The sequence below is a fragment of the Sebastes fasciatus genome, chromosome 6 (assembly GCF_043250625.1).
Source record: "Sebastes fasciatus isolate fSebFas1 chromosome 6, fSebFas1.pri, whole genome shotgun sequence".
Lineage (NCBI taxonomy): Eukaryota > Metazoa > Chordata > Actinopteri > Perciformes > Sebastidae > Sebastes > Sebastes fasciatus.
Window position 1 is genome coordinate 26,516,331 of NC_133800.1, and position 12,249 is coordinate 26,528,579.

General features: G+C 36.6%; 1 long non-coding RNA gene across 1 annotated transcript; it reads right to left on the reverse strand.

Moving 5' to 3' along the window:
• Positions 1-4,630: 4,630 nt before the first annotated feature.
• On the reverse strand, positions 4,631-11,873 carry LOC141769600 (uncharacterized). The gene is made up of 6 exons (XR_012594317.1): positions 11,821-11,873; positions 8,709-8,926; positions 7,541-7,651; positions 6,712-6,824; positions 5,730-5,921; positions 4,631-5,435 (listed from the first exon to the last, which is right to left on the reverse strand). It is a non-coding gene; the product is annotated as an uncharacterized LOC141769600 (long non-coding RNA).
• Between the last annotated feature and the right edge of the window lie 376 nt (positions 11,874-12,249).

Here is a 12,249-nt window from a genome sequence, read left to right on the forward strand (position 1 = left end):
CTATGCCAGAAATACCCACCCAGTTTTCCAGTCGGTCTAGTAATATATTATGGTCAACCGTGTAGAATGCGGCACTGAGATCCAGTAAAACTAAAACCGTAGTTCTACCACTGTCTGTGTTCAATCGGATGTCATTGAAGACCTTAACAAGAGCAGTCCAGTGCTGTGGTGAGGTCGAAAACCTGACTGGAAGACATCAAAAGAGTTGTTTAGTGCCAGAAAGCTATTTAATTGTTGAAAAACTGTTTTTTCAATTATTTTAGACAAGAATGGAAGATTTGATATCGGTCTGTAATTATTTACTACTGATGAGTCCAGATTGTTCTTTTTGAGGAGTGGTTTGATGACGGCAGTTTTCAGGGCCTGTGGGAAGACTCCTGAAACAAGAGATGCATTAACAATCTGTAAAAGCTCTGAGACCATACAATCTGATTTTGAAAAGGCCTGTTGGCAGAATGTCAAGGCAGCATGAGGAGGATTTTAGATGTTGTATTATTATACTCAGATACAAAGTTAATATTTTGTCTTGCTTCTGTCCTTAGCATCTTCGGTTCACATAGAGAAATGGACAAAACAAGACACAAAACAGGTGGCTTTGTGTTTCCGGCATGGAAGTGGTAAATATTACCCAACGGTGGAAAAGGATGGACAAAACCTGAAGGTAAATATAAACCTTTAACTATATAAATGTATATATACAGTATATACAGTGTATATACATATATATATATATGTATATATATATATATATACATATATATATATATGTATATATATATATATATTAGGGCTGTCAATTGATTAAAATAGTTAATCGTGATTAATTGCAAATAAATCACACATTTTTTTACTGTTCAAAATGTACCTTAAAGGAAGATTTGTCAAGTATTTAATACTCTAATCAACATGGGAGTGGACAAATATACTGCTTTATGCAAATGTATGTATATATTTATTATTGGAAATCAATAAACAACAAAACAATGAAAAATATTGTCCAGAAACCCTCACAGGTACTACATTTAGCATAAAAAAATATGCTCAAATCATAACATGGCAAACTGCAGCCCAACAGGCAACAACAGCTCTGTTGACTGTGTCTCTGATGTGCTGATTTGACTATGACTTGCCCCTAACTGCATGTGATTATCATAATGTGGGCATGTCTGTAAAGGGGAGACTCGTGGTTACCTATAGAACCCATTTTCATTCACATATCTTGAGGTCAGCGGTCAAGGGACCCCTTTAAAAAAATGGACATGCCAGGTTTTCCTTGTCAAAATTTTGTGTCAATTTGGAGCGTTCAAAATAATTTGCATTTTGACAGCCCTAATATGTGTGTATATATATGTATATATATATATATATATATTTATATATTTATATATACATATAATAATAATAATAATAATAATAATACCAGTGTAATACCAGTAAAATCCATGTGACACTAGTGGTGAATCAAAGCATATGTTTATACATTGTGTTTTGTGTGTTCACAGATGGTCAGAACTGATAATTTAGATAATTTAACTGACAGGCATTGGTTTGAGAAGATTAACATACAAGACGGTTCACATTACGGCCTGCAATCTGTGTGCGAACCCAGGAAATACCTCTGTATGTCATCAGCCACCTCTTTCTGCCTCAGCGAAACCATTGAGGACTGTACTGAGCTCACAGATGTTAAATAGAGAGTATAGGTATGTTTTTAATTATTCTGACTAAAGTTATTTTATATGGTACCTATTTTTTATTTTGTACATTACATCTACTTTTACATGTACTGAACATTTTCCCCGTATCACTTCTCTTCTTTTTAACTTTTGGCAGTCTGTAAGAACATCTGCCTGATTTATTTCTGAATACATTATCTGTGAATCTTTATCTTAGCAGTATATAGTACTATCTGAATTTCTGATTCACTGTCACTACCATGCCTCTATTTATTCATAAAACTGTCCCTTACCCTCCTTCTCTGTTTTGTTTGTTCCGCAGGCATCCACCGCCAGCTCAGCTTTACCTTCTACCACATAACTCAAAATGTCCCTGCTGGGGTCGATGTCTTCCTCTGGACCAAGCAGACAGTGGAGTTACTTAGATAATTTGTCATTCTTGGGTGGCTTCTTCTCACACTCCTCGTGCGCTTTAGAAGACATTATATAACTGTTGTCAAAGGCCAACTAGTTCTCCGCATGACTCAAAAACAGATCTATACGTGTAAAATTGGTAGCGTTTCCCTTTAATGTGAAAATGTTTCTCAAATGCTTTTGATGTGTTGGTATTTAAATGGGTAAGGAGGTATTGACTACTGTATGTAGGCTATGTGAAGCAGATTGATGATTTTTTTTGTTTTTTCCACCAAAGGTTTTTGGGTTAACTGGAGCTCCACACCAAATCTCTACTGAAACTTACACAACAATATTCTTGATCCAGTACACTGATTGACTTTTTAGTTTACAAGCCTGATTTGGACCATTATTTAGTAGTTAAAAGGGGGAATAGGCAGCAGTTATGGAGTTTCATCACATCAAAAAGTTAAATAGTTGAAACATTCATGCTTTACCAGCATTTATATAACACCTGCAACTGCTAAATCCATCCTAATGTATGATAATTGTTGATTATTAATGTTGAATGCATGTCAACGGTCGTCAAATGCCTTTTCATGTCTTGTCTTGCTGGTGTTGGAAAAGAAAAGTTTATATTTACTGTATATATGTTATTTTGTTTTGTAAGTTTTTATACTAACTATACTAACTAATGTAAACACATATTTTAATAAACAATTGTATATCTTGAATGGTGTCCTGATGTCTTTGAAAGAGTAGTCATGTAAGAAACGTTTAGAGAAGTGGTTAGTGAGTAAGGCAGCGGTGGAAGAAATATTTAGAAACTTTACTCAAGTAAAAGTACTATTACCACAAAGTGAAAGTAAAAGCCACAAAGTAAAAGCTCTGGATTTAAAACCGTACTCAGTAAAAGTATGTATCAGCTAAATGTACCTTAAAGTATCAAAATTAAAAGTACTCATTGTGCAGTAAAATGTTCCCTGTCAGTGTTTTACTATTATATCTGATGTTTCTGGATTAATATTACTGCTGCATTAATGTGTATGCTGCATTTTACTGCTGTAGATGTTTTGACCTCCTTTATATACTGTTGGCTTGTTTAATCTACAGAAATGCAGGGCGATGCTAACTTCCTGGTTGGCCTATAAAAATATGTTATCCCTGGAGCACTCTATAGGGTAGAGTAGGTGAGAGATACAGTATGAAGTGTGTTATATGACGTCATTCACTCGAGGCAACTCCGAGCTCCCTTCTTGCCTGTGCTCCTCACACGTCTGTGTGTATGGTTGTGCTCAAAAAGTAGTTTTTCTACTGGTAGTCATAGAAGTAGTCATGTGAATGATGAAACATGACTAAGACTGTACAGCCATGCTAGCAAGTCATTACGATATTGTTTGGGAGCCATGAATCTCTTTAGGGACGTTGAGTATCTTTAATAAATTTCACAGCAATCCACTATTGTCAATATATTTCACTGTGTTCATGGTGGTGCTAGAGGAAAAGTTACCTAAAGCCCCGTTGCCATCGCAGGAACTTTAACTAAGAACTTTTGAGGAACTCATTGTATTTCGACTGCAGAGACCAGGGTCTAAATTAAGTTCTGGGGACATTTTACGGGGCCTTTTTACCCCCAAAAAGGCCCTGGTTGTGGGGTAGTACTTTCTAAAAGTACTGGAACTTTCGGGGGGGAGTTAGCAGGGATGACCGTCGCTGATTGGTGAAACACACACATAGCGCCGCTGCTTCTACTGTACCGCTTCACTCATAAAACAAGGAAGTACTCTAGTGTCAATTTAGAACCATTTTAGGACGAGGGGAGAACATTTCTCTTGTTTGAGAACATTAAAAGTAAAGTTAGGCTCTGCTGTCGGCCTCCCGACTCATTTATAAAAAGACTGAGGGAAAAAGAGAGAGAAAGATCGTGAGGGCGAGCGGTAACGTTAGAAGAGGGAGACAGCGGTGCTGTGAACGAGAGAAAGAAAAGTTATTTTCTGATTGTTTGATGGCTTAACGTTCTAAAGCACAAATACATAACCATCAAACGCAGATGATTTACTGTGGAGGCAGACGCTCTTAGTTTCATTTTCCTCCGCTGTATTTTATTCATTACATCCAACATGGATCCAGGGAACTGGACCCGGATCCGAGTCCACTTGTCCCCAAAATCCAGTTCGATTGATTAGTGTGAACGCTCCGTACCGTACACGGGCACGGTTCGTCGATCCGTTCTGTCTGTAGTTCATTTACTTTTGGGACTTTGCTGCTTATGTTCTTCCTTTGCTTGGATTGTCTTTCTGATTCAACACTAGCAGCTTCATTCATGCTGTCAATGAGTATTTCATCTGTCACCCTCTGATCATCGAGATAAGGCTTAAACTGAAACTTGATATGGTCACTTAACAGCCCAGTACTAACTGACCTCAAGAATTTCTTCTGGATGAGCTCGGAGCTGTACTTGAGTAAAGTTTCTAAATACTTCTTCCACCACTGCCTTACTCACTAACCACTTCTCTAAACGTTTCTTACATGACTACTCTTTCAAAGACATCAGGACACCATTCAAGATATACAATTGTTTATTAAAATATGTGTTTACATTAGTTAGTATAGTTAGTATAAAAACTTACAAAACAAAATAACATATATACAGTAAATATAAACTTTTCTTTTCCAACACCAGCAAGACAAGACATGAAAAGGCATTTGACGACCGTTGACATGCATTCAACATTAATAATCAACAATTATCATACATTAGGATGGATTTAGCAGTTGCAGGTGTTATATAAATGCTGGTAAAGCATGAATGTTTCAACTATTTAACTTTTTGATGTGATGAAACTCCATAACTGCTGCCTATTCCCCCTTTTAACTACTAAATAATGGTCCAAATCAGGCTTGTAAACTAAAAAGTCAATCAGTGTACTGGATCAAGAATATTGTTGTGTAAGTTTCAGTAGAGATTTGGTGTGGAGCTCCAGTTAACCCAAAAACTTTTGGTGGAAAAAACAAAAAAAATCATCAATCTGCTTCACATAGCCTACATACAGTAGTCAATACCTCCTTACCCATTTAAATACCAACACATCAAAAGCATTTGAGAAACATTTTCACATTAAAGGGAAACGCTACCAATTTTACACATATAGATCTGTTTTTGAGTCATGCGGAGAACTAGTCGGCCTTTGACAACAGTTATATAATGTCTTCTAAAGCGCAGGAGGAGTGTGAGAAGAAGCCACCCAAGAATGACAAATTATCTAAGTAACTTCACTGTCTGCTTGGTCCAGAGGAAGACATCGACCCCAGCAGGGACATTTTGAGTTATGTGGTAGAAGGTGAAGCTGAGCTGGCGGTGGATGCCTGCGGAACAAACAAAACAGAGAAGGAGGGTAAGGGACAGTTTTATGAATAAATAGAGGCATGATAGTGACAGTGAATCAGAAATTCAGATAGTACTATATACTGCTAAGATAAAGATTCACAGATAATGTGTTCAGAAATAAATCAGGCAGATGTTTTTACAGACTGCCAAAAGTTAAAAAGAAGAGAAGTGATACGGGAAAAATGTTCAGTACATGTAAAAGTAGATGTAATGTACAAAATAAAAAATAGGTACCATATAAAATAACTTTAGTCAGAATAATGAAAACATACCTATACTCTCTATTTAACATCTGTGAGCTCAGTACAGTCCTCAATGGTTTCGCTGAGGCAGAAAGAGGTGGCTGATGACATACAGAGGTATTTCCTGGGTTCGCACACAGATTGCAGGCCGTAATGTGAACCGTCTTGTATGTTAATCTTCTCAAACCAATGCCTGTCAGTTAAATTCTCAGGTCTGTCCATCTGTGAACACACAAAACACAATGTATAAGCATATGCTTTGATTCACCACTAGTGTCACATGGATTTTACTGGTATTACACTGGTATTATTATCATTATTATTATTATTATATGTATATATAAATTTATATATATATCCACACATATTAGGGCTGTCAAAATGCAAATTATTTTGAACGCTCCAAATTTACACTAAATTTTGACAAGGAAAAACTGGCATGTCCATTTTTTTAAAGGGGTCCCTTGACCGCTGACCTCAAGATATGTGAATGAAAATGGGTTCTATGGGTACCCACGAGTCTCCCCTTTACAGACATGCCCACATTATGATAATCACATGCAGTTAGGGGCAAGTCATAGTCAAATCAGCACACTGACACACTGACAGCTGTTGTTGCCTGTTGGGCTGCAGTTTGCCATGTTATGATTTGAGCATATTTTTTTATGCTAAATGCAGTACCTGTGAGGGTTTCTGGACAATATTTTTCATTGTTTTGTTGTTTATTGATTTCCAATAATAAATATATACATACATTTGCATAAAGCAGTATATTTGTCCACTCCCATGTTGATTAGAGTATTAAATACTTGACAAATCTTCCTTTAAGGTACATTTTGAACAGATAAAAAATGTGTGATTAATTTGCAATTAATCACGATTAACTATTTTAATCAATTGACAGCCCTAATATATATATACAGTACATATATATATATATATATATATATATATATATATACACTGTATATACTGTATATATACATTTATATAGTTAAAGATTTATATTTACCTTCAGGCTTTTTCCATCCACCATTGGGTAATAGTTAACACGTCCATGCTGGAAACGGAAAGCCACCTGTTTTGTGTCTTGGCTTGTCCGTTCCACTATGTCAACCAAAGGTGCTAAGGACAGAAGCAAGACAACATATTAACTTTGTGTCTGAGTATAATAATCCATAATCATTCAAAATCATATTAAATTAAGGGGAGACACCCCTAGGCACGTATTTTTCACGCACTGGTCAATTGTGAGATTTTGGGCTGTTTTGCTTCAATAACATGTCTTCTTTCAGACAAGTGGAAAGAAAACATCCAAAAATACACATTTAGGTGTTTATTTTACTACTTTGTCTATTTGCGTCTGTAGATTTCTCCTAAATTCACCAAAAGTTATAATTAGTTAATGACTCATTTACATATTTAAACATAACATTTCAGAAAACTTGTAATACAACAAATAAATGTGTTAATGTAAGTAATCAACTGGGGAGGTTTCATGCTGATATCTATTAGTTAAAAATATTACCCTATTCACTTGTAGTGTCTTACAAAATGTATGGAATTTTACAATCCATATTTTTTAAAGGCCATTTTCTCAAAATGAGTTGTTTCTCAGACTCTGAGCAAGAAATCTCCACTTAAGCAACACTTACATTCATCAAACTTCCCAGTTTCATTCCTATCTATATTCTCAAGGTTTAGCCTGATTTATGCAACATTTTATTCCACAATCAGGCTGGAGTGTGATACATAGATCAATGGGGCATCAAATTGGTACCTTTGTAAAACAGTTCATTTGTTATTTTGAAATAATCATGGTCATTAGACTACTTTAGTACCTCTTTGACACTCAACAGCACACAGCTCCAGTCCACCCTTTTTGCACGTGACTGTCACAAATTGCCCGTCTTTAATCTGTAATCCGACCATGCTGTCTCTTCAGTGGTGTTCTGCGTTGAGGGGAAAGATAGAAAAAACTTTAATAAGTCAGAAACACAATCTGCATAAACTCCAGTTTTCCAAGAGAACATTGCACAGAACCTAATGATCCCATTTGAATACTGGAAAACTGTCCATTACGTTTCAACTATGGAAACTTGGGTGAAACATTAATATTCACTGTGGATCACTGGTTGCCAATCTGCTTGCAGCTGAAAGGTGGAGAGCTTTGTTTAAGCAGATCAGGTGGCTCAGTGAAGTTTTGATACTAATTTTGGCATGAAAATGTGCTTCTGCTTCCACCTGCTCAGTCTGACTCTCATCAGTCTTGACTGGGTTAGAATAATGGGAAATTGCTTGCCAATAATGCCATCTGCAGCAGTTTGTAGGATTATAAATTCCTTCTCTGTCAGTTGATTTAAATAATCGCAGTCATCATATAGCAGCAGGAACAATATGAGCATATCTACTGTCTTAATTATGATTGGATCGGATTTGATAGCTTGTGCACAGAGCTCTGTGCATTTTTGCACACCAGCCTGGCAAACTAATACACACTGATTCCAATTTCATGCACAGACATGTCTTAAAATTCAACTCCCTCAAAATCTAATCCATTGAAAACTTATTCAGGACTCTGCAGCTGAACTTTTGACTCTGTCAATATGATGCAATCAATCAAAACATCCCTCCTATTACAGTACCTGGATTGCGTAACACTACATTTAGTTGAACTTTTAGTTTATATTTCAGTGTAAGAACAGCCTTATAGGAACACCGAGACGCATGGAGAAACTAGATCAACAGGTTCTTTCTATTTTTGCATTAACAAAGCATAGTTATATTTCTGCAGGAGGCGTTTTAATGAGGACATTAAAAACACCTCCTGCAGAAATATAATTATGCTGCAGAATCAAATGTGAGGTGGATGCAACTTGGCAGGAAGTCTTGCACTTTATTACAGTCCAGCCATTATAGGACCAAGCAATGTTAAAGCCTGGTTATATTCGCCTACTACAGGGAAGAGGAATGAAGCATAATGTGCATGTTTGAAATAATGCAACTTACCTTGAGAGATGATAAAGTGTTGAGAAAGAAGTTTGTGGAGTGTTGTGGAGTCTGGAGTCTGTGGTTGTCAGGATGCAGCGGTGTGCAGTGGTGCGGTTGATTCCGAGGATGCCTTTAAATAGTCGGACTCATGCTGACTAACGCAAAGCATTCCGGGCGTATTTTGGGCAGCACGACGAGACGATGAGATGATGGGATGGAAAGAAAACTCACAATTCCTGAGAGAGACACTGTTCAGGAGCCAATATATATTCTGTTCCACGAATTAAATGACTTACAAATGTTCAGAAACTGGGATCCACAAACAAGTTATGTCCCACACTGTAAAAAAAAACCTTTTTTTTTTTTACAGTTTTTTTCAAGAAATTTAATTTTTTTTTGTCTGTATTTCAAAATGAGAGAAATTTTTTTTTTAAAATGACATGTTTCATTTTTTATTTATATGTAAATGATCTTAGATTTACAGTATTTTTTGTAATCGCAATCGTAATTATCTGTATTTAAGCTTTTCTTGATAATTTTTAAGGTAATTATTCTGTTTTTTTTTAGATGTTTATGACTCTATTTTAACAATTAATTTATGTTAGAAGAAAAGGATTTCATGGAATTCTAAAAATATTTCTTGTAAAAATACAGATTTTGTTTTTGCAAAAACTTCTGAGAGTTAATGTAAATTTGGGCTTTTGCGACATAAAATTACATGTTTCATTTGTGATTTATATGTAAAATTTGGTCTTAGATTTACGGTACCCCTTTTTCTGAAGGTGGAATTGAGGGTTGGGGGGGAGGGGTCCCACAACTGCATCCCACAATTTTTGTTACTGTCAGTCTGAAACCACCAAAAGTTCATAGGAACTACTTTCCAAGGAACTAAAAGGTTCCTTCAGCCCACTGTTGTCTGCGTTTCCTCCGCGGTCTCAAGATCTGCAAAAGTGTGGTGGTCACAGCAGTAAACACACTCTGCAGCCTGCAGTTCAGTGTGTCTGCCTGTTTCATCTAAAAAACATGATGTAAAAAAACATTAGGTTTTGTCTCACTGCGATGATATTTACTGCTGCATATATTTACTGCTGCATGTTGGATGTAATGAATAAAATACAGCGGAGGAAAATGAAACTAAGAGCGTCTGCCTCCACAGTAAATCATCTGCGTTTGATGGTTATGTATTTGTGCTTTAGAACGTTAAGCCATCAAACAATCAGAAAATAACTTTTCTTTCTCTCGTTCACAGCACCGCTGTCTCCCTCTTCTAACGTTACCGCTCGCCCTCACGATCTTTCTCTCTCTTTTTCCCTCAGTCTTTTTATAAATGAGTCGGGAGGCCGACAGCAGAGCCTAACTTTACTTTTAATGTTCTCAAACAAGAGAAATGTTCTCCCCTCGACCTAAAATGGTTCTAAATTGACACTAGAGTACTTCCTTGTTTTATGAGTGAAGCGGTACAGTAGAAGCAGCGGCGCTGTGTGTGTGTTTCACCAATCAGCGACGGTCATCCCTGCTAACTCCCCCCCGAAAGTTCCAGTACTTTTAGAAAGTACTACCCCACAACCAGGGCCTTTTTGGGGGTAAAAAGGCCCCGTAAAATGTCCCCAGAACTTAATTTAGACCCTGGTCTCTGCAGTCGAAATACAATGAGTTCCTCAAAAGTTCTTAGTTAAAGTTCCTGCGATGGCAACGGGGCTTTAGGTAACTTTTCCTCTAGCACCACCATGAACACAGTGAAATATATTGACAATAGTGGATTGCTGTGAAATTTATTAAAGATACTCAACGTCCCTAAAGAGATTCATGGCTTCCAAACAATATCGTAATGACTTGCTAGCATGGCTGTACAGTCTTAGTCATGTTTCATCATTCACATGACTACTTCCATGACTACTAGTAGAAAAACTACTTTTTGAGCACAACCATACACACAGACGTGTGAGGAGCACAGGCAAGAAGGGAGCTCGGAGTTGCCTCGAGTGAATGACGTCATATAACACACTTCATACTGTATCTCTCACCTACTCTACCCTATAGAGTGCTCCAGGGATAACATATTTTTATAGGCCAACCAGGAAGTTAGCATCGCCCTGCATTTCTGTAGATTAAACAAGCCAACAGTATATAAAGGAGGTCAAAACATCTACAGCAGTAAAATGCAGCATACACATTAATGCAGCAGTAATATTAATCCAGAAACATCAGATATAATAGTAAAACACTGACAGGGAACATTTTACTGCACAATGAGTACTTTTAATTTTGATACTTTAAGGTACATTTAGCTGATACATACTTTTACTGAGTACGGTTTTAAATCCAGAGCTTTTACTTTGTGGCTTTTACTTTCACTTTGTGGTAATAGTACTTTTACTTGAGTAAAGTTTCTAAATATTTCTTCCACCGCTGCCTTACTCACTAACCACTTCTCTAAACGTTTCTTACATGACTACTCTTTCAAAGACATCAGGACACCATTCAAGATATACAATTGTTTATTAAAATATGTGTTTACATTAGTTAGTATAGTTAGTATAAAAACTTACAAAACAAAATAACATATATAAATATAAACTTTTCTTTTCCAACACCAGCAAGACAAGACATGAAAAGGCATTTGACGACCGTTGACATGCATTCAACATTAATAATCAACAATTATCATACATTAGGATGGATTTAGCAGTTGCAGGTGTTATATAAATGCTGGTAAAGCATGAATGTTTCAACTATTTAACTTTTTGATGTGATGAAACTCCATAACTGCTGCCTATTCCCCTTTTAACTACTAAATAATGGTCCAAATCCCTATCCCTATAGAGTGCTCCAGGGATAACATATTTTTATATCCCCCCCATCCTTCAATGCTGACACGCTTCTTTTGAATCATACTGAGACCTTAAGAATGTCACCGAACATGTATTTATAGTGTAGGGCCACTGTGTTGTATTGTCAGTTATCTCTGTCATTTTGTCCAGTCCAGTATTAACCCCTTATTTATAATTCTGCAAAAAAAAAAGTATGTTGTGCTGCATAAATACATACACTGTTTGGCACTGTAACACATTGCACATTATATCATTAATTTCTTCAGCCATTGTTTTAAACAAACTTATCAGTATCAGGCTGCAGTGTGGTATGGTAAATGATTAAACTTGAAGGTTAAACACATACTGTACTGTAGGAGGGAGGAACAGGGAGTGCTTTCATAAACATGGTGGGAGGACAGACTAATGCAGATGAGTTTTTTTATTTCTAAAACGTTATCAACTGAGGCTTCACCAACCGGACTCGTACATTACAGTAAGTATATTTAGTGATGAAATATCAGCTGGGGGTGTTCTCAGCGTTTATCAGCGCTGGTTCCTCCCTGATAACAGCTGCAGGAAAATCAGTCAGCCTTTAAAAGTAGCTTCCCCAACACCAGTGTTGGGGAAGCTACTTTAAAGGCATAGCTTTGGAAGCTACCAATTACTTTACACTGAACTAAGCAAAGCTACCCTAGTACATGTGATACGAAATTCATCACACAATTTTGTATCTGTTCAAAATGTAC